The following is a 25,880-nucleotide window of genomic DNA, read 5'->3' on the forward strand; positions in this document are numbered from 1 at the left end:
CTTGAAAGATTGGGCAAGATAGAAACAGTAAGAAAAGGGAACGAAACAATAAACAATAAAATAGGATAAGACCTGAGGAAAATGTAAGGAAGATTTTTTAAAAGGGCAATTAGTGAGCACAGAGGAGGATGAAAGCTGCTTAATCTATTGGTTTTAGCAACACTTTAGAAAATTATAAGAATAAGAATAGAAGCATTCCACACTCAATCATTGGACATAAACACTGAAAATTAACCTGGTCATGCACATATATGTACCTGGATCAACTTTTGCTCTATGTCAGGCAGCAAAATGCAGCGTTGGCCGCTCACACGTACATGCAAACGTACATTCCTGGTAGATTTCTTTATAATGCCACTCTGTTTTCAGTTTGAACGCCTGCTCCTTCCCATGCTGCTTTGACCATGTAATAGTAGTGTCCCCTGTTCATGTATGTTGGGTCTTAAAGCAACAATAGAGAACTTTTCCCGCTTCTGTCCCCCTACAGGTTGTAAGCGGAATTGTCCATTACATTACATTGTCCAGTTCATTCGAACTACAGATCCGCTACCCGATCTGGCAAACTTGCATAATGTAATGTAATGGACAATTCCGCTTCCAACCTGTAGGGAGACCGAAGCGGGAAAAGTTCTCTAGTGCTGCTTTAAGTATGTTTGCAGCGAAGGAAGGACCCCTCACTCATAGTTTTTTGAAAAGTGCAAAAAGCTGTCTGTTGAATCACTACTATGGTATCGAACCGAGGAAAAGTATTAGCAAAACAAAGAGTTGCCAGTTATTTCTTATTTATTTATACAAACTCCTTACTGAAATGTAAAAGCTTTAAAGAAATGTATTCTTAATGATCTTTTAAAAATCTGAAACACACATACTGGACATCTTTACAGGCTGAAAGATCCTGTCCATTAACTTTGCTGCAGGGTATCTTACCTACAGACTCACTTTTCACACTTGCTACTGTTGGAATCAGTTGCAGCTCAAACTTCGCCAAGATTTAATAATATAACATTTTATAACACTTTATCAGCCAGACCTACTACTGGGACTATTAAAAATGAAAAGAGTCTCTGGCAACCTTGTTAGCAATATCTACCTCCTCCTTATTCTTTGGCATTCCTACATATTCTCTCGCTCACTTTTTTTTTGGTCTCTCTCTCTCCCTCTTTTTCTCTTGTTATGCACACACAACTGGATTTTATTTCTACAGAGCTGAGAAGGTGTGAGATGAAAACAAGAGAGGAGTGGTGGTGCCGTATACTGTGAGCAGCCAGCCGGGGAGTTACAGTCGGGCTGTACACATTCCATAGTGCCTAAAGCAACATGGTGGACCTCAAAGCTGAAGTCAGACGTCTTTAGAGCGAAACAGTTGAAGAATTACCATATATTATCAGGAATAATGTGGTAATGGCAAAAAATGAGCAGAGTAAACACCGTGCTTGGAGAACAGAATAAGAGAAACGTTGAGAAATAAAAGTCCAGTCGCAGCCTAATTTTATTCTTCTCTACTTATAACAATAGATACACGCCTGCACATTTGACATTCAGACCAAACTCACCCTCTGATTCTGTGTGTCCGACACTTATGTTTAGCAGCCAACAGAGACAGACTAGACATTTAAAACCATCTCACGCCAGTCTGATCCACTCACCCCATTTCTATTTTAAAGTATGTGTGTGTGTGTGTGTGTGTGTGTGTGTGTGTGTGTGTGTGTGTGTGTGTGTGTGTGTGTGTGTATATGTGTGAGACCAGGCAGGAAGAGGCATTCCCATAGGAGCAGTCCTCCTGAGCGCCAGACATTGGGGGGTTGGGTGTATGAGACACACACACACACACACGCAAATTTCCATTTCGTATCCCAGAGGCACCACCATTTGCACCACCTTCACCTTACAAACGACGAGATCAGATTGAAATATTTTGATAAATATAGAAATCCACATGAAGCTTTTACACTGGCAGTGATTGGGACTATTATGTGTCTCACTCTGCGTCATCTCTGCCGTCATACTAATGCGCACATTGTAAGAATTACTCACACATGAAGACCAAACACACATCAGGAGGATCAAGCAGTCAGCTAACCCAACAACCTTTAATGAGAACATTTAGAAGCAGTGACCCATTTGTGCAAACCAAAAAAAATGTCTGAGCATCTTTATATTCTTTTAAGAAACTTAATGTCTGTTTTTCCAGGCGATTTTGAGACAAAATAATCATTGCTTTACACAAGTTCACACCAAACATTTCTATTCACTTAATGATAAATCCAGCTCTTTAACTGCTCAATTAAACAACCCAGTGTACAAAGCCGATCAGGGTGAGCATCTCTAGACGGCTTGTACAACAGACATACATGTCAAATATCATCTTCTATCGTCTTCTCTAAACACTTTTCAGATTTCCACCAGCAATAATGCCGATTTTAGCCTGACTAGTTAGTTGGATGGTTGATAAGGTGGGTTCAAGACTTAAATCCAGTGGCCTTGAGGACCTAGCAGCCAAACACACCTAACCCTGTCTCCTGCTAGACAGGAGGAGGAGGAGGAGGAGGAGGAGGAGGAGGAGGAGGAGGAGGAGGAGGACGAGGAGGTGAGGGGAGACCGCAAACCGCATTCCCGAGACAATGGACGGTCTGTGGAGCTTGCTGAAACTCTGAGGGCCCTGGGGCACGGCGAGGAAAGAGGGAAAAATTGACGGAGAAAGGCAAAAAGAAAGAGAGAAAGATGTTAAAAAGAGTAAGAAAAGATGTCGGAAAAAGAAAGTAAATAATGGGGAGCAAAAATGAGAAGAGAGAATGGCCAAATAAGGAGGAGGTGTAAGAGAAAGGGAGTGCTGGCAACGTTGTAGTGAGCTGATAAGGAGAAAATGGAATAAGGGGGGGGGGGTGCTGCTTTCAGTTACACAGGGAGAGAGAGAGAGCAGGACAGAGCAAAGGGGAAAAAAAGAGCTGACTGTTATTGCTGTTACTTTAATTCACCTTTGAGCACTTTCAATTCAGTCAGTACTCGTGTTTCAAGTGTGAGCTTTTGCTACGTTCAACGTCATGTCATACAAACCATAAATATGAGCAGCCGTGTGGGAAAACATTTACGTCAACCTCCTAGTCCAGGGTTTCCCCCAGGAAAGAGTTTAAGAGAGGCAGTAAACCACCCGGATCCTGACGCACCTCTTCTCCTAATCAAATGTCTACAACATTTGCTGTTTGAAGTAGCACCATGGCTCTTTTTTCTTACCTTAGGTTCATGTTTTGTTTCATGAAAGTGTAATGATCTGGTATCATAGTTAGCGTAGGCTATCTCTTTTCTGTGCTTTTTCAGGTGAGGTGGCCTGCCTCCACTGCGGGGAAACCCTGTAATTACGAGTACGAGAGATATGGACTTTTTCTGACAGCTATGATATCTCCCACTTGGCGTAAAGAACTGCTGAAGCCAACAGCCAAAACACAATAACCAAACTAGGGCCAAAGTAATTAAAAATAAAACCCAATACTGAGACTGATACAGTTGAGTCAGCTAATTAGATTTGAGCTACCTGGTTCAACTTGTGTATGAACAAAAGTAAATACTGTCTGTAATGTGTCAAAAACAGCTAATTAAGGCTATGAAGAAAACCTACACTGCAGGTATCTTCAGTGTGTCAAGCGGCTTTACCTATACTTGAACCCAACTCCTCTTGCCCTATACTCTTAAAAAGGTCCAGTGTGTAACGTGTCACCATCAATTCCAAGTATTCCTTTTGGCTTGAAATTTTACATTTGCATTTGCATTAACTGGGGTAGACGCTCCATATTCATGCGCCATCTTGAAATACGTTAGCCGGTAAGGGACATACAGGACATATTGCTCCGCCTTTCGCGTTTTCGCTGTCACATGATAAACTCACAGGTGCTGCTAATGCTGCTAATGGGTATCGTCACTTCCCGGCCCCGGCAAGTTTGAAGAAGGAAACATGGAGGACCACACGTATTCAAAATCTAAATTTCAGGAACAGGAGTCTTCTTCTTCGCCCAGAAAAAGAAAAAGGCTATTGAAAAGAGCAAGAGACCGGCTTTTTGAAGTGAAAGGCTACCGTCGCTGTAATACGTACTTTCAACGGCGTGGTGTGAGAGAGTTGATTGTGATATATGATCTCAATGCTAGATGGGAGAAATTCCTACACATTGGACCTTTAACCAAGGAGGGCAACGTTATGGAAAACACTATCGCTTCAACACTGCCAAATTGTAACGGTGGGACTTTGCCATTGTTCCCATTTTGCTGACATTGCCCGAATGCAGTATTAGGTAGTAGATACAATGCTGCCAATGATGGGTGGTAGAACAGGAGGCTAACAGACGGAGGTTCACCCATCCATGAGATGGCAACCTTACAACCGTACCTGCCTGCTTCCTCCCTTTCTGCCATCCCACCTCCACTAGCTTGACAAGCAGTCCGTCTTTGGAAGACACACTGGGAAATAAACGGCCTTGGAGGGACCTCCTGACCTCTGGACCACCAGTCGACAGGCTCCCAGAGTTCAGCGGGGCCTGACATACAATGAGATCTGACATTAATGTGCTCTATTTGCATTCTTGCTTCCAGGAACTTTTCCAGTTGCCAGGCAGCGTGGCTCACGGCTTGCCATAGCTTGTTGTCAGAGACAGTGGCGTCGGGGTGGTGCTTGTTCAGGGATGATTTAAACTTCCATTTCAGTGTGACACCGGCCTTTCATCCTCAGCATTACAGACAGCACAGAGTAGCTAGTTCCCGTGCAGCTATTCAGAGGTCAAAGAGCCAACACTTCCTGGGTCGGCCCCACACTGTCATTAGGACGGAGGTTAACAAATATTTACTCTAGAGGAGTCGTGGAGAGGAGTAGAGGAGGTAAAGAGTTCCGGAGAGCACCTCACTTTCTCTTAACACAAGCACGCATGTAGGCAGGCGATCGCTCACCAGCATTGCCATCAATAAATAAATAGAGGCTGACAGAAATATCCCCAGCACAGTCTCAGCCAGCATAGCACAGCACTGGCACGCACAGAGAGAGAACCAGAGAGGGGACACACGCACATACACACACACACACACACACACACTGAGACATGATGATATAGGCTGGGAGAGATAGCAACAGAGAGAAGCGAACAAGAAGGAGGGAAACAGAGCGAATAAAAGAGAAGCATAGCAAAACACAGAGAAGAAGACAAAGAAAAAGGAGAGATTTAAAGAAAGCAGAAGAAGAGATGCCTCTGTTCTTTTTGTTTGGTCTGGGTCTCCAGTCAGGAGAAAGGATTAATAGCCGAGGTAAAACATGCTTACTGTTCACTCTTGTTTGCAGGAGGGGGGGAGGCAAACATCCCTCCTAGCCCCTGCCCCACCCAAGTCAGACTCCCTTCTTTCCCCACCTCCTCACCTCCAACGGACAGACCAGACCGAGCTGTGCAGCCCTGCAACACACACACACACACACACACACACACACACAATAACCCCCCCTATCTGAGCCTCTGCTCCGTCACTCTGTCTCGACTTCTGGTTCTGATTTAGAAACAACCTCCTCTCGTTCACCGCTCTCCCCTTCTTCTCCTCTCTCTCTCGCTCAGCATGTGTGTGTGTGTGTGTGTGTGTATGAGAGAGTAAAACTCCTGCGAATGGATACACCAACACGTGTGCAAGCACAGCCTGAGACATTTATGCCTCCTGAGTGAGTTGTGGTTACACACGCACACGCACACACACAGCATGCAGCACCCAAGATCATATTCATGGAGACACATGCTCCCCCTTTTCAATGATTAGTCTAAATATGCCAGTGATCACAGAACGGCAGGAAGACCCAGTACACATGAAGCCACACACACACACACACACACACACACACACACACACACACACACACACACACACACACACACACACAATCCCCTCTCTCTTTTGGCTCCAAAACACACAAACTTTTCATTTGCTGTTTCCCCCTCCGAGCAGTGCCGGCAGGCTGCCAAGCTACACATAAACATAGTGCATTGCATTTCACAGTATTTCTGCAGGTACAGCAATGCAAACACTGGAAAATATTTAAGCCACATCAGCGGCAGGCTCGCTCTCAGTCGGGACCAAGGTTTCTAAAACTCTGACACTTTCACCATCAATTCGCTCCAGCAAGGAATACAACTAACATTGATGTGTGTCCTTTCGGTACAAATCAGAGCAAAGAACCAGATAAATATTTCATTATTATTAGTACTAATAATGCTATTTTTACTAACAAGTTAGCTTGTTAATAGGGCTGCCCCCTCTTAGTCTAATAGTTGACTTGTTTTGTTCGTAATTTTGGTCTTAGTCTACTAAGGTTTAATTAGTCAATTAGTCATTTTTATACTTTTTTATGCTGAATGACTTATTTCCAAAAAACGTATGAGCACAACTCTGGTAAACACCAGATTTAAAGGGGTGCTTTTGCATGATTAATTATGGAGAAACTCACTTTTACAGATCTGTCGATTGAATCAACTAATCGATTAGTTAGCTTGAGAGTCTGTAGCCTCTTAGGCAATTTATCTTTATTCTGTATTTTATATTATTGTTTTCTATTATTTGGTTTGCTTGGGTGAGCCAATGCCACTGAAAGTTCCATTTTATTCCTTCTCTGTCCCAGATTCTGTCTTCTTCTCCCATCGGTTAATCTGTCTTTATAAAAGTTTCACTTTGTGTCTTTCTCCTTCTCTGACTGAGTGAGCGATCCATCCACAGAGATGGCAGTCTGAACTGAAGCATTTCACAAAACCAGCTACCAATTCGTCAGGAACATGCAGCCATGTCATTTCAACAAATATGCATATCAGGAAGTTAATTCAGGTTCAAACAGATGATTTCACTGATTAACCCGACTTCAACCGGAAAGAAATTTGACGTTGAAAGTGCCGTCAGTGGATATCTGCACACTCTCAGCCCTCCATGCTTTTAAGAGACATTGGTAGAAACTTGAGTTTTCTGGCCGTGACATTATTCTAAATATGTTCAGTCGTCTTCATCATTTGCTTGACTGTTTCCGGTTACAAGCCATTTTATGTGTGTTATGAGCTCGGTCTTAAGAAAACAGTAAAATTAACTGTGTGGTAGGACAGCGACTTGTGAGCTCACAAGCACACAGTCGCAAACATACATGCACACAACATGTGTGCACACAGGGCGCACGCGAGTGCACACATTTACACACAAACCTGGACCAGCAGCTTGATTATATGACCCTGAGAAGATCATTTACCAACATGCTCCCACAACCTTTATCACACACACTGGCCTCCTGCTCCTCCCCAACTCCTTCTCTCCTCTTCCTCAGCTTTCTTCCTCTTTATGTCAAACCTGCACATGAACACGAACAGGCCCCATGAGTAGAAAGGGGGTCGTTTGGTTTTGTTATCTCCTTTTCTCTACACCCCCCCCACACTCCCTTTTCTCTTTCTACCCCTTGCTTAACTTACTCCCGCTTCTCTCTCTCACTCTTCTTTCTCTCTCTCCACTTCCCCCTCCCCCAACAGCCCTCAGCCAATGGCGTCTGGGTGTCAGGCAGCTCAGAGAAGCTGTTGTCATGGTGACAGGGCTCCTGTCTGTGCTCTGTCCCTCAGGCATCCCAGATCGAGAAAGCAGCATCGTGTTTGCGTGAGAGAGGAGAGGAGAGAAGAGGAGAGGAAAATGAGGGGGAGGGGGGGGAGGAGAGAGGAAAACAGTGCTGGGGATAAACGTGAGGGACAGAGAGGAGAAGACTGTGGAGGAGAAGACTGTGGAGGGAGGGAGAGAAAACTGCCCCACTTTGACCAGCTTTTGTTCTGCTGTGTCTTCGGGTTTGAAGGCCTGCATGTGTGTGTGTGTGTGTGTGTGTGTGTGTGTGTGTGTGTGTGTGTGTCACATGGCCCTGTAGACACCAAGGCATCTCACACCCCTATTCCTGGCACCTCCACTCAATCCCTGACCTTTCCTGGACTCCAGCACACAGACACACACAGGCCTGACCCAGCACACAATCACAGCCTTTTTTATGCCTCCACATATGCACAGTACTCACACGCACAACACACACGCAACACACACACACACACACACACACACACACACACACACACACACACACACACACAAGATCATGTAACCAGTCCAAAACACTTGCACCTGGTGTGGCCTAAAATAAGGTCCCCAGGCAGCCATTTCGCAGGGCAGTGCGACAGCAGCTCGGGGGGCCTGTGTTAGCCACTGTGCCACAACACACACACACACACACACACATACACACACACACACACAGTCCAGATCATTTATCTCCAGGGGGCATCTGTTGCTGATTGGTCGATGCCATGGTCTGTGCCCTGACCATGACACTCGCAGTATGGGGCTTTGCTTTTTTACATTTTAATGCTGTACAGTGTGTGTGCGTAGAAATACAACTATTCCAATAGAGCAGGTGTTGAGCAGCACCCCAGGCCCTCCTTCCTGTATAATGCCCCCCCGTCAGCCCCTGTATCTGTATCAGTGGTGGCCTATTGCTCTGTAGTCTACACACTTGACTTTTTCTTCCTTTCCACAAGACAATCCAGCATGTTAATTGCAAGGTAAACAACTGAAGAGGAGCGTCAACCCCTCAGGAGCTCTTTTCCTCTCCTCCCTCCCTCCTGTTCCTTCCTCTCGTCTTTTCTGAGGCGAGGTTGGTTAAGCCCCCCTTCAGAATCAGAATCTGGACAAGCACCAGTTGGAAGCTAATCCGACTCTCCGACTGGACCCCTCCTTTGAAACAGCACAGCGGGGGTGAACTGATGAAAGGAAGGCTGATATGAGGCAAACAGAGACACAGACACAGCCTGCCTCAGACCCCCTCGCTGCGTTCAGCACTGTACAACAAAGCATTTAGGACATTAAAACAGCACAACCTCGTCAGACTCACTTCGTTATTCAAACTCAAGGCTGGCCTCCAACTTTCTTTTAGGTGGACGTTTCTACCCTGCTGCCACTTGATGCCCAGGTTAAGGCACTTAATGTCTAAACTGTGTTCTAGTCACTATCAACATCCTGTTTATTTAAGGCCGGCCCGCTTGACTGGAACATAACATTTCGCTCACAGTCAATGAACTGCTGCAGCAAAATTAGCTTCTAGTGGAGTAAAGAGCCTATAAGAGGGAAAAGCCTCGAGGTCATGCAAAATTATTTTCTTTCACACCACTGCCCTGTCAACAGCAAAAATTAAATAATGAAATAACTAGTAAAGTACCACATTTTTAATTTGAAAAAGTGGCTCCAAAATGTGAGTGTTCGTTTTTGTCTCCTGCTCTTTTATAGTTTGTTTTACTCACTAAAATCTCTCTTAACAAATCTTCTTACTGTCCAGCTGCTGAAATCCAGATGAGAGATTAGTTGATAAAAATGTTGATATGCTTATCTTAGTCACCTTTAATTATGACACAGCAATTAAGCTTTATGAAGAGCAGCAGGTGATTTACGGACTTTCTATGCCCCAAGTTTTTACCTTCCAGGCTGCCCTAGCCTCTGATTGGTGGAGGTTGCACCTGAAAGGTATACTGCGGACACTGCTCAGGGCTGGAAACTCAAATGCAAATTTTTTTTAAAGGTAAAAAAACAAACAAAATCATTTAATTTATACTTTTATATACAGTAAATATTCTTCTTAAAAGATGCTTGAATTGGCCAATTCAATCAAAGACAAGGCTGTATTTAAAACAAAATGTGTTTCTATGTGCAAATTACATTTATATTTCTTTTAATTGACTACCAATCATTTGGAAAGCCAGATAACCATCTCACTAATAATGTGGTATTTGCTATGTAGATATATTAAAACGGGAATTTTAAGTATAATAACCTCTGACTTAATGTCTCTTCCCACTAGTGAAACCAAACCAAAGCTCTTGTGTGCACCCCTACTGTTAATCACCACATTATCCTTGCTCTTCATGTTCACATTTCAAGAGATTAAAAATAGCAATAAAAAAACAAACACAAATGACCTGCAGCCGACAAAGAAGAATCTGGTGCGGTGCTCGTTGAACTGATAAATTTGGCGAGGCCTCAGTCTGGGCGTTAACTGCGGATGAAAGCCTCGTGAGTTTGAATGACTTTGACAAGATGGAGTAAAATGAGATTTTGATGTTTTCAGAATAAAGAAAATGAAAAATCAAACCAAGGACGTTTTTGTATTTTGTCTTTGAAACACAGAACAGACTAATTGTCTGTTAATATCTGAAGAGTATCTATTCATAGACTTAGACAGGCACACACGCAGAGGACAATTTGATGACAGATGGAAAGAAATTATAGGCAAAGTAGCATTAATATTCCATCTCTTACCAAACAACCAAAGCCCTTCCCCCATCTCTGTTACCACACACACACAAACACACACACACACACACACACACACACACACACACACACACACACACACACACACGTATTTGTGTATGTGCATACAAACAAACAGTCCTCCTGGAGAGCATTTCTGCTCAGCCCGAGACAAACAGGAAAAATTCTCCAAATTCAACCACTCCCATCCTCCTCCCTCTTCCTCCTCTCCTTCGTTTCCCTTCCCTCCTTTTCTGCTCCCACTGAACCCCAACCCCCCTACAACCTAGTCTCCTTCCCTTTCCTCTCCTCTGCTCCCCCTTCCCTCACTGCACCCACCCAGTCCCGCTGCCCTCCAGCCCTGCAGCCTCACAGCAAAGTAGAGAGCAATCCCTTGGTGGGTCAGCCAGATTAAACCGCCACTGTAATCCGCTTGGCTTTCACCTCCTTGTCCTCAGTCGAAGAGAGAGAGAGAGGGATGGAAAAGAGAAGAGAATGGGGTGGGTGGGTGGAGGAGCAAAAGGGCAGAAGGATAGAGAGAGAAATAGAGGTGGGGAGAGAAAATGTAAGATATAAAACGGAAGAGAGACAGAGGGAGGGGAGAGAGAGAACAGAGAGGAGGATGGAAGGGGGGGCAGTGCTGGGGGAAGTAGCTAAATGACAACAAGGGCATGGAGGGAGAAAAACAAGGAATAGAAAAAAAGGAGAGAAAGAGAGAAAAGCAGAGAGACAGGCAGTACAGGGCTGAATTAAAGGAGTATGAATAGGAGGAAGTGAATAATGAATCTCATAAAAGAAAGATATTAAGGATGAATAAGAGTCAAATAAACTGTGTTAGGAGAGGGAGCGATGAAGGACAGTGGGCTAATCCTGGTGGTAGAGTTTCTGTGGCAAATAAAACAAAGCAAACAGTAAACTATGTTGAAGCACACACACATTCCTGTAATGATGAAATTTGTTTTGTAAGAAATCTGTTAGGAAATGACAGTCCCTCTCATGGCCAATCAGTTTTGAATCCTTCCCGTCATCCTCGAACTAGTGTAATAATAAAAACGCTGGCAATCTGTGGTGAAATGTGCCATCCCCTGAAGTTTTGTTCAAATCTCATCAGCGGTGTTGGAGTGATCAAACATGAAGGGCAAAAATGATTGAATGAATGAACAATGTTGTTGTGAATGTTGCAGATGTAGCCGGCTCCGGTTGAATGTAAAAGATTATGATTTGTTTTGTCTGGTCATTTGCAGGACCTGTGCTAGCATGGCTAAATCATACATAAATATAATGATGTAATATTGATCTCTGCTCTCTAGAAAACATTATTTACCAACTCACACCCTTAATCACTTAATAGTTTCATAGTCATGCCATGTGTTAGCTCACATGTAAATACTGACTTTCTCACACATCATCACCAATACATTACATGCAAAACATTTTAGCAAACATATTTTTAGCTCTGTTTTTGGTCTCCACCAACTCCTGAGTGACATATCTGGCTCTTAAGCTGCAAAATGCTTCAATATGTTCACTAGCTAGTTGCTACCGTTGTCTGTCTGCTGTATGGTTCTGGGCAAGTAGTTACAGTGAAAACAGCTGCCTGTTGCGGTTGAAAATGACGCTATGAGAGCTGCTTTAAATAATAGTTTGATTAGGCTGTTTACGTCATTAACAGTAACCAACAACTCCTCCAGACTATCCAATGACAATTTGTTGGTTTGAGATTGACTTTTTGTTTTAAATGCCAGCCCGCAAAACTTCGCCAGAGAAGATAGTCTCCAGTGACCCGACTTCCCCTGTTTGATAGTCAAGTTAGGCTATGTTTAGACGGAAACGATCTGAAGAGAAAACGCAAAAGTGGCGTTGCGTTATCACTTTTTATTCCGCGTTTAGACGATAGCGTTTTGGGGGGGAAATCTGCGTGCATATGGTGACACAAAAGTGTGTGAAATTCGATGTAGTATGCACACCAGGCGGCTAGGTGGTAGTGTGAAGCACTGCCACACAACACCACCAAGTCTGCGCGCCTGCGTAGAACGTTCCTTCTACTTCTCTCCGTAGTAGTGCGAAACCAAAACATGGCGAAGCAAAAGCTGACAATTTTGTCTGGACAGATGAAGAGGTGGCAAAACAGGACGTGGACTTGGAGTCCTGCCAGTCAAAATATATAGACATATGGACCGAATTTCTTCAGCAGTATCCTGTACCTGGAGGGACGTCATATCCACACAAGAAAGACGCTATCTGTAAAAGTCAGATATCATCAAAGCTGAAAGCCATCCGGACCAAGCATAGGCAGGCTGTGGATACCCAACGGCTGAGTGGCCATGGGCAAGTAATCACTCTATATTTTGATTTATGTTAACGAAATATGGGGTGGGTTGCCATCCAACACAACAATAGAGGCTGCAGACTTTTGCGTCTTTAAGCCCCAAAAACGTTGTCGCCGTCTAAACGAAAGGCACATCTGATAAAATACTTTTACATTTTCACCCGCAAGCGTTCTCGTGTAAACAGGGCCTTAGTGTCTGCAACAAAGTGTGAAAGAACTCTATCTGTGTTCATTCTTTTTTGCTCCATTAAATATATGGCGCTCTATCGTGAAAAAGGCTATTATATGAGATGTAAATTCACACAAGGCCAAATCACTGTTGCTCCAAAAAAAAGTTTGATCTTTTAACAACTAGAGGCCACAATTCATTTTTTTTCAAACCACTTAGAATTGGATTAAACTATAAACATTTTGGTGTGTGTGTGTGTGTGTGTGTGTGTGTGTGTGTGTGTGTGTGTGTGTGTGTGTGTGTGTGTGTGTGCACACATGCCACGGGTAATTTGAAACATTGATGAGCATCTCAGCCCTGTTAATCAAGTTATACTGCAATCATGACCTTAATGCTAATAAGATAAACAAGTCAATTTGTGTACATGACAGTTTCAATAATCAGAGTATTGCCACCCTCCGGTTACAGTCCAACTGCATCTAAATGCACTCGTCTTAAGTTACTGTATTTATAAATGCAAAATTCCACATCAATTTAAAGTGGAGTCAAGGCTTCTGTCTGAATGTGGGAACTTACTGAGTCAAACATATCAAACACACAACACAACTAGTCTTATACAGTTAGTAGTGTGGACATTTTAGGACATGTGAGAATTACTTTTACAAGGTAATTTTGAGTCATGAGAAGCCGAGCTCCTGTCTGCTGGTACAGTGCAGACATCTAACATTATCATCAGTGTGTGTCCGCTGGGTATATGGGAAGAGTGTTAAAGTGTGGAAAAGAAATAGAGTTAACAGGTATCCCCCTCCTCCACTCCCCCAGTTGACAGAAAGGGGGGTGATGAGGGAGGGAGAGAATGAGGGAGAAAGAGAGAAGAGAGGGAGAGGCAGGAAGAGGGAGGATATCCTGCGAGGAAAGTCTGTGATATATGAGCAGGCCACTTCAAACAAGCAGGAGGAGGGGGACACTCCTTCTCCCATAAAACCAGGGGAGGTAGAAGGAGGAGAAGAAAAGAGTCAGAGTGATTTAAAGAGGGAGTTACAGTAGAAAAGAAGAAAGTTGGTGCCAGATGAGCCAGAGTGGATAGATCTGAATGAGAGTGGGGTGTCCCCACTTTCGCGGCACAATAAAAACCCAAAAGTAGAAAAGACTGACCAGGCACTGCCTGCAATATATTTAGACACAGATCTGCAGGGGGGCATCTTTAATGTTCAAATAAGGCCTGATCTCAAGTAAATGACTAGGAGAAAAGAGCTTAAAACTAATGCTGCAACTATTACTTTACTAATGGGATGGCCGTTCTGTTTGTTTCATATGTCATTTATCAAGTAAAACAATGCCACAATTTTTTCGAAGAGTGTTAATTTGAATTTAATTTGGACTAACTAACTGAATGAAACTTTACATGAACATTACAAGGGCACAATTTGTCATAATTTCTTAAATTTTACACACTAACATTTTTTGCCCCTAAAATATTCAGATGCGTGGCCGGGTTAGCTCAGTTGGTTGTTCAGTTCAGTTCAGTTCAATTTTATTTATATAGCACGTTTAAAAACAACCATAGTTGACCAAAGTGCTTAACAAAGTTCAAAATCAAAGAGATAATATACACAAACAATACACAGTATACAATACAAAATAACCAACAGCACAACAACAAGGTCAAGATATCAAAGCTCAACTTGATTTGAAAGCCAAAGCATAGTAATGGGTCTTAAGCAAGGACTTGAATGTTTCAATGGTCTGAGCTGGTAGAGCAGGCGCACATATATAGAGGTTTACTCCTCGACGCAGCAGCCGTGGGTTCGACTCCGACCTGTGGCCCTTTGCTGCATGTCAGCAAGAATTTGAATCAGAAAGGTTTTATTGCCACAAAAATACACTTATATGGAATTTGCATTGCTGAAGGAGGCTGATTCACACATGGTCTTTTTGCACCATCATCACAGCTCAGAAAATGGAATTTGGCCACTGAAAGTCCCACAAAACGATAAACAAAGGAAACAAATGGTTAAAAGTGTTTGACCAACAAATGGTATTTTCAAAATCAGTATTTCTGTATTTTTGTCACCTGTTCTTAATATTCAAAATATACACTAATACATTCCCAGATTTCTTCAGCAAATAATGAGTCTTATTCATCAATACATTTAAGAGATGTAACAACCTTACGTGAAACTCAAAGCAAGCCAAACATTCTCACACACACACACACACACACACACACACACACACACACACACACACACACACACACACACACACACACACACACACACACACACACACACGCCTGTGTCCTATACAAGAAGTGATTGATGATTTCAGGAAGGGCCTCTTGGGCAGAGGAAGTCCAGTCTGGGTCAGACTTTATCCACACATCCAGGCATGAGCATGACCATCTGCATGCACTCAAAAATCACACACACTCGAACCGCCGCCCCCCCCCCCACAGACACACAGGAACACACTCCTATACTAATTTTTACATATGATACGGCTCCTCTCATGCTGTTTACTATATAATATCTTTCCTCTGCTGTCAGACAGCAGGAGTATGAGTGAGAGAGGCAGATAGGTGCGGCACAGAGTCAAGGTGTGCGGAGTGAATCGGGCACACCGGCACAGTGTACAGTTTAAGCGCTCTGTGTGCCATTGTGGGCCAGCATGGGTCTGTTTTTGACAGCAGCCATTACAACAAATAATTGAACAGCAAATGAAGACAAATGATATGATTGCAGTGCGCGTCCCAGCAGTCAATCCGCTATCTAGCTGGTTCCCATTCAAAGCCATTGATCAGCTTTACAACCTAAGTAGCTGGCCAGGAAACTAAATGGTGGCAATCAATGCTATTTAACAGATTATTGACTGCTGACTGGTTGCCTGAGATCAAAATAGAGACACAGTGATGAAGAAATAAGCAAATGGAGGAGTGGAATGAAAACACATGAAATTGGAATTGGTTCCTTTGCTTCAGTGATGATAAATGGGAAAGAAAAACACTGAGACAGCAGAGAGCGGGGAGAAGGAGAGAGGTTGCCGTTTTCGTGAGCACGGCTGAATGTGCATGATCATGTGCATTTAATGAAGAAAGCAAGCAAGAAGACTGAAAAAAACAAAAGAAAAGAAGCCAGAAAGTAATAAAGAAAGCTCAGTTTGCATATAGTCAATGTTACCTAAAGACTCTGACTTGTTTCAAGCTTCACATGTGGCCAGATGTGGTCTGTGTGCCTCTGCGTTCACGCGTCTCGCACTACCCATGAAGCCTGCCCACCTGAAAATTCCACACATTTGTCGTGCTTTGGGAAAAAATCTGCTCAACAAGGAAGAACCTCAGCAGAATCAGACGGTACTTTCTGCTCCTCTTTGTTCAGCCAGTTAAGTGGTGCACAAGCTGGCACATCCCAGCAGCCGCTTGCACCGCAATTACATCCTTTTGACTGCATGCTCCTTCGCATTCGGTTCTGTTTGTGTTTACAATGCACGAACCATACTTTTGGGCCAGCTCATCCGGCCTTAGGTTGGGGAGAGAGTTTTGTTTTTGTTTTGCTGAACACAGAGTGTTGTGATCATTAGTTAATGAAAGTGAGTAACGGGAGCAAAGTGGAGGTTGATTCTTCTAAAGATTAACTTCAGTCCAAGCAGACACAGAGACTGATGTGGAGTGACAGGAGAAAACCTGCACTGACATTTATATGTGAGTGAGTGAGTGAGTGAGTGAGTGAGTGAGTGAGTGAGAGAATGTGTGTGTGTGTGTGTGTGTGTGTGTGTGTGTGTGTGTGTGTGTGACATTTATATGTGAGTGAGTGAGTGAGTGAGTGAGTGAGTAAGTGAGAGAGAGAATGTGTGTGTGTGTGTGTGTGTGTGTGTGTGTGTGTGTGTGTGTGTGAGTGAGAGAGAGAGGATGGGGTGGTGTTTGACAACCTCCAACAGTCTCAAATCACTGTAGTGTTTAATACACACAGTAGTGTTACCATGGTGACTGGGCCCAGCTATAGGGCCCTATTCATGAGGCTGCATGTTTGTGTGTATATCTGTGCGTTGTTCATATCGTGTGTGTGTGTGTGTGTGTGTGTGTGTGTGTGTGTGTGTGTGTGTGTGTGTGTGTGTGTGTGTGTGTGTGTGTGTGTGTGTGTGTGTGTGTGTGTGTGTGTGTGTGTGTGTGTGTGTGTGTGTGTGCGCGTGCTATAAAACCAGCACTTGAAAATATACCAGTTGCATTTAGATTCTTGTTGGGCCTCAGATTCTGCTTCATTTGTGATTGTTGTTCTTTATCTTACGTCTACATTTCCTTAAATTTACTCTAAAACAAAATACTGTTTGTGCTTTGAAACGGCAAAAAGGAGCCACGCTTCAGCGAATCACTGGGTGCATGTGTGAGTGTGAATATGGACTTAAATATGGCTATAGTAGATGCGTGCCTCTGAAAATGTCTGTGTGTTACTGTGTATGTGTGTCTTCCTGCCTGCCTGCGTGTGTGTGTGTGTGTGTGTGTGTGTATATATGTGAATGTGTATGCGTGTGTATGTGTGTGTGTGTGTGTGTGTGTATACTCCCCTTGCCTTTTCTCAGTTCAGCAGAACCTCATTAATTCAGCAGGAATGGAAATCATTTCTGCACGGAGTGCACAGGAGACAGAAAGAGATGGAGAGGAAGACGCGTGGAAGGGTGGGGGTGCTGTCTGTGGGGGCACAATGAATTCTCAAATTTCTTCATTTTTCTTTACTGAAAATCATTCTATTAAAAGAAAATAATGTAATGTTCTGGGTAAATAGCACATTTACGATATTAGTCACAAAGGGAATTCTACTATTTTAATACAATCTAATCATAATTATGTTACATTGTAATTTAGTCATTTGGTTGCAGCTCTTGAGAAATAACACACGTCTAATCTCATCTTTGATTTATCTAGATTGAAAATTGCATAAAGTTCATCCAGTATGTCCTTAAACACAAACAAATAGACTGGACAAACAACCAAATATAGCAAACGTCCAGATGGATACATTAATAAAAAGGTAATCTTCCTTATGTAGCATCAGATCAGAGCAGAGCCTCCTCCATCCCTCCCTCTCTCCCCTCCTCTTGCCATCTCTCCATCCTGCAGCCCGCCACCAGACAATATGGAGCAGACAGTAATCTGGCCATGCACTGAAGAGATTACAGCATCCAGCAGAACAGTTGAGCACAGAAGAGAGCAGCTCAGTTCAGAACAGCACGTTTCTCACAGAGAGGACGAAACTCGAGTCAACACAAAGCAGGAAACTACAGTCCATCCAACCAAACTGAGCTGGTCTAACTGTTCAGAAGAAACCTCCGTCTCACACTCGCAGAGTGTCGTCTGGTCGCACACACTCCTTCAGTAAAAAGCTGACCTTTTCAGAGTGCAACAGAGTTTAGTGCAGTGTTGTGGATCTCTCTCCAAATGTTACTTTTTACAGAAAAGATCTGATGTGATAAAAACAGATCAGACAGTGCAGGCCGGACACATAAGAGGAATAACACATGTACAGTATGTGAGCATGCGCGCACACACACACACACACACACACACACACACACACACACACACTCACACTCACACTCACACTCACACTCACACTCACACTCACACACACACACACACACACACACACACACACACACACACACACACACACAGTGCAACTTTTGGTCCTTGCACACATACATTCATGAACACACTACAGCTTAAATAACCCCAAACACTCAGTCATAACGAAACAGATGTGCTGCCCTATTTATCCATTCAACTTAATCATGAGAGATATAAATAACTGATCTGAAGGCTTACATGCAGACAGCAGAGTCGAGGTTGGAAGTTCACACGTTGCAGTTGTTACTAAGTACATGATGTGGATTTTTGTAATTTTCTGGCCCTCTCAGAAGAATTAACCCTTGACGGCAGCAGGGGCCGCCTCTGACCCTGCGTTGACCTTAAGGCTGGCTAATAAGTGCAGTACAGCTCACTCAGGGGAAAAACATCAGTCACATACTGTACACACACACACACACACACACACACACACATTTTTTTTCTTCACTGTGTAAAAGATATACTCTAAGTAAGAAGGCACAGACTGGCAAAAATCTTCACAGTGATACATTTCTTTCTTCCAAAAGTCTGTTTTAATGACTTCCTGTTAATATACCAATTCGTGTTGTAGAGTTCCAAGAACATTAACTCATTACTCCTTCCAAGTAATTTCAAGGTTGTCATGAGCCAGCAGTTATGAGATGGCTTCAGAAGGTTTCTATACAGGACATTCCAAAAACTCAAACTTTCAACTTGTTAGTTGTAGCTAGTACAAACTTAAAAAAAGACTTAGAATGAGAAGTGGTTCAAAGGTAATTATGTTAATTGCTAAAGCATTTTGGGTGAGCTGCCTTCCTCTTGAATGAAAAAGAGGAAAGTTAAAAGTGAAAAAGTGTGCGGAAGGATAACAGGAGAACCAGGGGAACAAGGTGAAGAACAGTGGCGTACAACCAAACCCAAGGTGAGAGCCTGTAAAAGGGAAAGCAGGAGAAGAAAAACACTCTGCTGGAAGATTAGGAAATAAACACAATGTTGACTTGTAACACTCAGACGATTAGGGCAGTTCATCTTCCCTTTCATCATGATCCATTCACATGTTGTTCTGTTTCTGATAGTCACTTTTTTAACCAAGAAGACAAAGACCTGATGATGGACAGATATAGCGGATGTAAAGAAGAAAGGAGGAACATAAGTGGGGCTGAAAATGAGCTTAACAAAAGACATTTGGACAACAGGTTTTTAGGCTAACTGTTGCAGAGGTTTGCAAAGGAACATGCAAAACCCAAGAACCCCAGATACAGTCATTTGCATCTAACACACACTTCATGTCTGAAACATGAAACCAAACAGCCAACATATCGTGATATATATATATATATATATATACACATGTATGTATTTATATTTGTGAGACTGCCATCCAATACACATAGAAAGGATACTTTGTCGTGCACAGAAGTATATTGGCCAGCATTTATGCACACTTCTGGAAACAACTTCACAGGGAAAAGAGAAGCTGCGAAGGTGCAGATGTAGATACAGTTGGCAGGTTGAAATCATAGCGCTAAATTCAGATAGGTAGAGGAGTGAAGGTGTAATGATGGAGGGAAGGAAGCGATGAGGAGATGATAATGGTGTAGCAGAGAAACAGACCAAAGAAAATAAAGGTGTAGCCCACTGTTGGATTTATATGATGGGTGAAGGTGTACCGAGTAAGGGATGAACAGATGAAGGTGTGGTAAGAAATTGTTCTGAGGGTGCAACTGTGGAGAAAGAGGAGAGCTGAAGGAGCCAGGTGTGGCAGCAGCCACATAGGTAATCAGTGGGCCAATGGGGAGTCATTCCACTCAGAGTGAACAGGCTGGCGAAGTACCTGGAATAAAAATAATCATTACACTGCATTAAAGTCAGTGTCGGTAAATATACCCTGGGCAGCAGTAAAGCACGCTCACTGTGGGCCCCGCCATCAGGACACTCGCACACCTTAACGCACACACATGTGAATATGTAAAAAAACACACACGCATACAAATAAAACCAATGCTAAGGATGTGACGTCTCTCTGTATGAAAATCAGCGACTCCCCTGCTGATTCTGTGCATTCATCCCCTCATTACAACGACAGGCTTTAAGCGGAAACAAACTGTTCTCTAAATATAACTCAACCTGCTCAAAGCACGTTCATTACCCCCCCCAACTTATAAGTGTTATTTTAGCAACAGAAACCCTGACAGAGGCTTGAACTGGATCTCTCTCACACATTTATTCTGCTTCTCAGTATTGGTGCCTTTGGAAAACGAGGATTAAGTCTGCATTTAGGAGAAATTGAATTGCAAATAAGGCTTTGTAATTGTTTTAGTCTCTAATCCTAGCAGGGAGGGCCTCAGCGTAATGCAAAATTGAGACGGGCGAACATCTCCGGCATTCATCTGAGGAAGGACTGTGTTTGTTTCACCACTCAGTTCAATGAGACTTAATAAGCAGGGTGTCCGACACACACACACACACGTAGATATGTACGCGCAAGCACAAGCACAAGCACAAGCAAACACACTTCTGCACACACGCCTCAACCCATGGGCTCATTGATAGAGCGGCCGGTTTATTTTGGTTGTGTGAGTTTGGGTGCCCAGCTGGTACTTGAGACTGGTGGACTGGCAGAGCTGTGCAGCAGACAGCAGACACACACACACACACACACACACACACGCAGAGACACACACACGCTGTGCCAGGGACACACTGTGCCAGGCTGCGACGTTTGCCAGCTACAAGCCGGCCCACTGCCACAAAGAGAGGCAGAGGCAAAGGAGAAAGGGCAGTACAAAGTGTGCATGAGTGTGTGTGAGAAGGAGAGAGATTGTAAGAGTGGACAAAGATGTGAAGAAAAGACAAAAGGAGTGACAGACTTTTAGAAAAAAAGGATTGTTATAGTGTTGAAAAGGATGAAACTCGAGTGTCGAGCAGCAAGACAGTGAAGACAAGAAGTGAAGCTGAAGTTACTTATTAAATCAAACATTTATCAATTTCTCAAAGCAATTTAAATCAACTTAATTTGCATTTTAATTCGTTCAAAAACCTGATGTGACAAATGCTACTGCAACATGTAAAGACGAGCATGCAACATGTAGAATAATCAAGCAGAGGGGAGGGAGACAGAGGGGAAGTAAAAGCTGCCATCTAACTTATTGTTAAAGTGCTCATATTATCCTTTTTGGCTTTTTCCCTTTCCTTTATTGTGTTATATATCTTTTTTGTGCATGTGTGCAACCCCAAAGGGAGTTACCATCTCCAAAAGAAAATACTGTTCACAAACTGCTCCAAACAGCTCTATTGTAGTCCAGCCTTTACTTCCGTGACGAACGCTCGTCACTTCTTAACACGTTATAATGCTTGCCTAGCTGCTAGCGTGGCACGCCCTCATACTCACATGCAACTGTCTAGCTAGCAGTACTTACCTAGCTAACTGCGCATGTGTGACTCCCAACAAAGATGGAATAGAAGTGTGATGCCTCACTCTGTAGCTAAAACAGAGAGCTCAACACACAGGGTGAAAAGAGGAGCTGCAGCAATGTGCAGTATAACAAAAATATGGTGTTTTTTGAAAATTAAACCATGTAAACCTATTCTGATATAACCTCTAAATACAATTATGAACCTGAAAATGAGCATAATATGAGCACTTTAAAACTTATGACAGCTATGACCCGATGTTTGGTCACTGAGAAAACAAGTCATCAAACCACTGTTAGCGATGGCGATGAGGAAACAAACTAAATGTTGTGCTAGTACCAACAAAGCGGTCATTTTCAGGTTGACCACAACAGTCGAAAGCACCAACTACACAATCAGTGTTTTGCGGTGGCAGCAGCAACAGTACAAGGCAACACCTCAAATTTATACAACCACTGGAAGTTTCACCACAAAACACTGTGAAAGGAAGCTCTGCAAAGACTCCAACCATCCTGCCTGTCCTTCTCACTTTTACAATTTGAGGTGGATTTTCGTACTGAGGTTTTTTATGAAAATTGTTCTCTGACTGTTCTGCAACCAAAGTCCAGTTTTTAACCCCCGCACTTCTAAAACCAAACCTACGCTCTTTGCATCACTTGTAAAATACCATGTAGAAAAAGTACTTTTGGACAGTCAGCTTTTTCCTCTCGAGCAGCCCATACATGGAATACCATACCCACAGAACTAACGAACATCACATCTATCAAATCCTTCTCCAAATCCATAAAACATTGGTTATTGACTAATCAAATATGCTGCCATAATACAGAATAATGTGTTTGTCTTTATCGCTATAGTAGTATCTGTGTGTGCTTATGTGATGTTGATGCGTGCTAATGTGTGTCTATGCACTTTTACCTGTGTCTACTGTGTATGATACTTGTGTTATGTTGTTCTCATGTCATCAGCCTGCCAGTTGTCACGATCTGGAATAGTGGTTGTGTCATTTTACTTGTCTATGCCTTTGTCTTTCTTGTTTTATGTGTATTTGTTGTATTGTTGTAGCGTATCTATTGTTTTAAGTCATCAACCTGCTAGGGACTGCAGTTGAAAATTAGCCTGTATGGCTAAATCTGGCACATTTACATGTTGGACTCTGTACTCATGTTGATTAATGTGCGTTGTCCCTTTTAAATAAAGAAATCTAAAAAAAAAAACTTTACAAACCTATATCTGGTTTAATGTGTCCCTATCCTTGACACAATCCTTCAGCAGAAAAACCACTTGACAAATGACTATTTAATTTCACAATTTTTTATATAACAGGCTATATCATATATTTGTGGATGGCTGAGCAAACATACAGTATATGCAATGCTTTTTTTCTGTCTAAGAATCAGGAGTCAAAATCTTGATCTCAAACGTCCTGTTTAATCCATAATCTTGCAGCCTTATAATTGTCCTCAAACACTTTCACAGAACGTCCCAGTTCTTCAGTTCCTTCCCTTGCATGGTTTGCCAAACACAAAATTCCTCAGCGGACAGTTAACGTGCGCTCCTGGACCTCTACAACAACAAGCAATCATGCTTGACTTAAAAATCTAACTTTTCTTATATTATGTCCACCACAGCAGCACCAGTGTGAGCAGATTTAATTTAAGGACTTGGCGTAAAAAAGAAGGAAATGGCTTCACAACTCCCCAAGTTAACCAACAGGAGTGTGTGTTTAAAGATAGGTTTCACTCCCTGGGACCACCTGACAATCTTCTTAACCATCGACAGGGTTTTAGACCTAATGAGGAACGGCAGTAAGGGAGTGCTGCTCCAAGCTTTGCTCTGGAGAGAGAGAACAGGGAGCTACGCAGCTAGAAAAGTTGACTGGAGACGAGCAGCGACACTTTGAAGACGAACCTACTTTGAAATTTAATTCGTAAAACAGTCAAATGCTCACAAGTTATCTTACGTTGTTGGAACATTATATCAGGTTGTTCTGCACTCTCCCGACTTAGGACACAAAGTTATAAAAACACAAACTCAGTGCAGGTTGCCAAAGTATGCAGAAGCAAACACAGCAAAAGCATCATAATTGCAGTAATTTATGCCATTTTGTGCAGAACAGGGTCTTTTTACACCAGAGATAAATGGATACTGTAAGTGAATGTGGTTTGGGAGTCACCTGTGTCAGTGAACTTCAAAGATGTATATGTGTGTGTGTGTGTGTGTGTGTGTGTGTGTGTGTGTGTGTGTGTGTGTGTGTGTGTGTGCAGAGATGCAGCCTTGGCAGAAGAAAACACCACAGACAAGACGCCACTGACTGAAACACCTCCGGCATGGAAGGTCGCCCTCTAACTTCCAACCCCCTGACAAATTGCTCACTTCAATTCTCCACAGTAAACTGGTTTCAGTCGAGGCAAACAAGTGATGAATGTTGCTCTTTTTAATTATTGAACCATTATCTATTTCCTAAAAATGACTAAACTGAAACAGAATTGGCAGCATTCACCCTAGTTTCCCTGGGAGAGATAAACAAATGCCCTGAGGAGTTTCTACTATTTCCCAGAATGTAGTATTCATTTAAAGCACGCGTTTAAATTTTATGGATGATGATGTTGCAACTAAGAGGGCATTCATGGGTAACTGGGTTAGAGAAATTAAATGGGACTGGGTTGGAAATTTGCATTCAAGGAGGGAAAGTAAACGCTGCAGGGTTTGGCTTCTACAATAACTTTACTCAGGCGGATTCATGGCATTTACGCTGCTCTGGCTAGCAATATGCACGGCATAGCTAGTACCAAAACTCAGATAAACTATGAGAAATGCAGACTTCAAAAAGAGTCCCCAGTGTCTTCAGACACCTCTTTCTTCCTGCACACTGACACATCTCCCTCCCTTCTTCTCCAGCTCCCTCTTGCTTCTTGTTTCTCCTCCTCCTCTTTTCCCCTCTGCCGCTTGTCTTTCTGTCCATGGTTTGTTGTCTCCATCTGTCTGTCTTCATGTCGGTCTCTTCTGTCAAACAGATCCAGGAGCTCATGCTTTCAGATTCAAGATCAAATGCTAAACCACAGCACATTTTAAGCTTGCCCAGAATGAACCTGCGATGGAAGGGAATCATAAACAATATTTGATGTTCTGCTTCTGTCACTTCCAGACCTCCAGCCGAACACACACACAGCTTGAGGGCAGCACTTTCAGGCTTTGTTGCTTCCCTCAGATATGGAAAGGTATACACAGACAGAGGAGCCAACTGGCCTTTTTCATTTAGACGGCAACAACGGTAAACAACGGCACACAAAGACGGCGTCCTCTCGCTCAACGCCCGTCTGCCTGTAGCCTGCACTCCACGCACTGTTTGATACTTAAAGACGACACAGGCGCGAATGGACGAGGTGAGGGGGGGGGGGGGATAGAAAGACAGATAGAGACGGACAGAAATGGAGACACACTGTTGTGGCATGCCGTTTGTGTGTAGGCTATATTTAAACTGAAAATGGCCTGGAGACTCTGTATAAAAAAGACATCGCTGTGCCAACGCCGACTCCTTGCCTCTGCTCTCTTTTTCTTTTCTTCATCCCTCTATCCATACCTACTCTGCCTATATTATGGATGTTATTATTATTCCTGCATGTCGTCATGTCGCCCCCGCTTCTCTCCTTCCCCCGAGCAAGAAAGCGGGCACTACTGGCACCCAGCCAGATTACCCAATCAATCTCCTCTGAGAGAGGGGGAGGGCGGCGGGAGGAGAGGTAGAGGGATGGAGGCAAAAGGAGAGAGGGGGAGGATAAGAAAGAGAGCGTGGAACAGAAAGGGAAGGAAAGAAAGAACGACGGGGGGGGGGGGTTTGGGCGTTGAAAAAGACCTGAGAGGAATTGAAGCAGGAAAACGGTGCAGGATGAGTAAATTCTGTCTTTCGGTTTTAAAAAAAAAAGGACAGAGACAAAGACAGCTATGAAAGGAAAGGAAGGGCTTCAGCAGACGTGTGGCGAGTGAGCACCTGGTACGGCAACACGGGGAGTTGTTGAGATGGAAAACACACACAAAATGACACACAG

The 25,880-nt window shown here is 43.2% G+C and overlaps 1 protein-coding gene and 1 long non-coding RNA gene across 3 annotated transcripts in view; one reads left to right on the top strand and one right to left on the bottom strand.

Annotated features, from left to right (window-relative positions):
- ssbp4 (single stranded DNA binding protein 4) overlaps positions 1-25,880 on the bottom strand; it is a 92,556-nt gene that overhangs the window by 34,177 nt on the left and 32,499 nt on the right. The gene's annotated exons all lie outside the window — the stretch shown is intronic.
- LOC116063271 lies at positions 16,761-22,795 on the top strand. Its single transcript, XR_004108225.2, has 3 exons — positions 16,761-16,771; positions 18,158-18,163; positions 22,692-22,795. It is a non-coding gene; the product is annotated as an uncharacterized LOC116063271 (long non-coding RNA).

This window comes from Sander lucioperca, chromosome 11 (assembly GCF_008315115.2).
Source record: "Sander lucioperca isolate FBNREF2018 chromosome 11, SLUC_FBN_1.2, whole genome shotgun sequence".
Classification (NCBI taxonomy): Eukaryota; Metazoa; Chordata; class Actinopteri; order Perciformes; family Percidae; genus Sander; species Sander lucioperca.